The following is a 2,018-nucleotide window of genomic DNA, read 5'->3' as shown; positions in this document are numbered from 1 at the left end:
TCTCTCTCTCTCTCTCTCTCTCTCTCTCTCTCTCTCTCTCTCTCTCTCTCTCTCTCTCTCTCTCTCTCTCTCTCTCTCTCTCTCTCTCTCTCTCTCTCTCAACACACATATAAACACTCGGTATCTTTTTTCTAGAGATTAGAGATTCATTGTTATGTTCCACATTAGGATTACTATGCAGGCCACCCTCTTAAGGTTTGAAAATGTCAAGAAAACGGTTAATTTAAAATGTCATCTCCTAACTTAACAGATTAAGCCAGAGGACCAAAAACAGAATAAAACAGGACAGGACAGTATGTCACTTATACAAGCTGCTTTTATTTCTAGTACAGTATGACAATTTTTTTTTTTTTTGGAGGGGGGGGGGGGGGGGGGGGGAAGGATCCTTGGCAGTGCATAAGAATGAAAAGCGACGGCGTTTTGTTTGTAAGAGGACAGGTTGTACTACAAATGACTTGATTTATTGATATCACGTGTACAGTGTATGTATGACACCTAAATTATTGTATTTATTTATTTATTATATGTATAGATGAAGGTTAATTCATATGACTGATGCTAGGAATGTCTGAAATCTCCTTAGAAGGATATTTTGGCCCTGAGAAGGGCCGAGTTTGGTGTATACTAGGGTGGTCGTTTTAGCTTATGCACGCTCTCCACGGATACGGCGAGCAAGCTGAATGTCCTTTGGCATGATGGTGACACGCTTGGCGTGGATGGCACAGAGGTTAGTGTCCTCGAAGAGACCGACCAGGTAAGCCTCGGATGCCTCCTGTAAAGCCATGACGGCAGACGACTGGAAGCGAAGATCGGTCTTGAAGTCCTGGGCAATCTCGCGCACCAGACGCTGGAAGGGAAGTTTCCTGATGAGCAACTCTGTGCTCTTCTGGTAACGACGGATCTCACGCAGGGCGACCGTTCCGGGCCTGTAACGGTGAGGCTTCTTCACGCCCCCTGTGGCAGGAGCAGACTTGCGTGCTGCCTTGGTGGCCAGCTGCTTACGAGGAGCCTTGCCTCCCGTGGACTTGCGAGCAGTCTGCTTGGTGCGAGCCATGGTGAACAACTGTGGTTTGTGATGGCCGGCGCCGAAAAATTTTTGCTTATATACGCCGTCTCGAGGCGCTTGCTCGAGCGCCATTGGCTGCTCGACTCGCCTACGTCACCCCGTTGCCCCTCCCCTCCTTCCTCTGGCTGCAGCCAACAGGCAGCTCACCTCAAACACTATTATCGCTGATTTTGCTCTATTTTTTGGATTTGTGCAAAAGTCATTTCACAGAGACGTGAAACAGACGAGTAGGCAACTGCAGTTTTGAAAGCGTTGTGAGAAAGCCGTGTTTCTGCTCGAGTACAAGCATAAAGTAAGGACAGGCAGGAGTTAGGAGTTGCCATGCTACAAGTACGTCCGCTTGACGGGATATAGTCTGGGGAAATCGTGCTCAAAGAAGAAAGAAGACTTCAGCTTCAAAGAAGAAAGAAGACTTCAAATCCTAAGAAGAAAGAAGACTCCACACGTCATGAGGAAAGAAGACCTCACACCGCCGCCCCTCCCTCGGGACCCTGCCAGCCAAGCCTAAGCCGACCAGGTGTTCAAGTAGCCTCATATTCAGCCGCGCAGCTGGGTCTAGCCCTGGCTCTATCTCTACAACTCCGACGCTTCCTCTCACCCAAGCTATTCTTCACCTATACCCACTTCAAAGCTCACCCGAAGGGTATCTTGTCCTATATTTAATTCGATTCGATTCGATTTCCGAAATTTTATTATTCACACAACTTCAACACCATGACTGGACGCGGCAAGGGAGGCAAGGGACTCGGAAAGGGTGGCGCCAAGCGTCATCGTAAGGTGCTACGTGACAACATCCAGGGCATCACCAAGCCCGCTATTCGTCGCTTAGCTCGTCGTGGCGGCGTGAAGCGTATTTCGGGTCTCATCTACGAAGAGACCCGTGGCGTCCTGAAGGTGTTCCTCGAGAACGTCATCCGTGATGCTGTAACCTACACGGAACACGCCAAGAGGA

This window comes from Procambarus clarkii, unplaced genomic scaffold, assembly GCF_040958095.1.
Source record: "Procambarus clarkii isolate CNS0578487 unplaced genomic scaffold, FALCON_Pclarkii_2.0 HiC_scaffold_113, whole genome shotgun sequence".
Taxonomy (NCBI): domain Eukaryota; kingdom Metazoa; phylum Arthropoda; class Malacostraca; order Decapoda; family Cambaridae; genus Procambarus; species Procambarus clarkii.
This window is presented reverse-complemented; position numbering follows the sequence as displayed.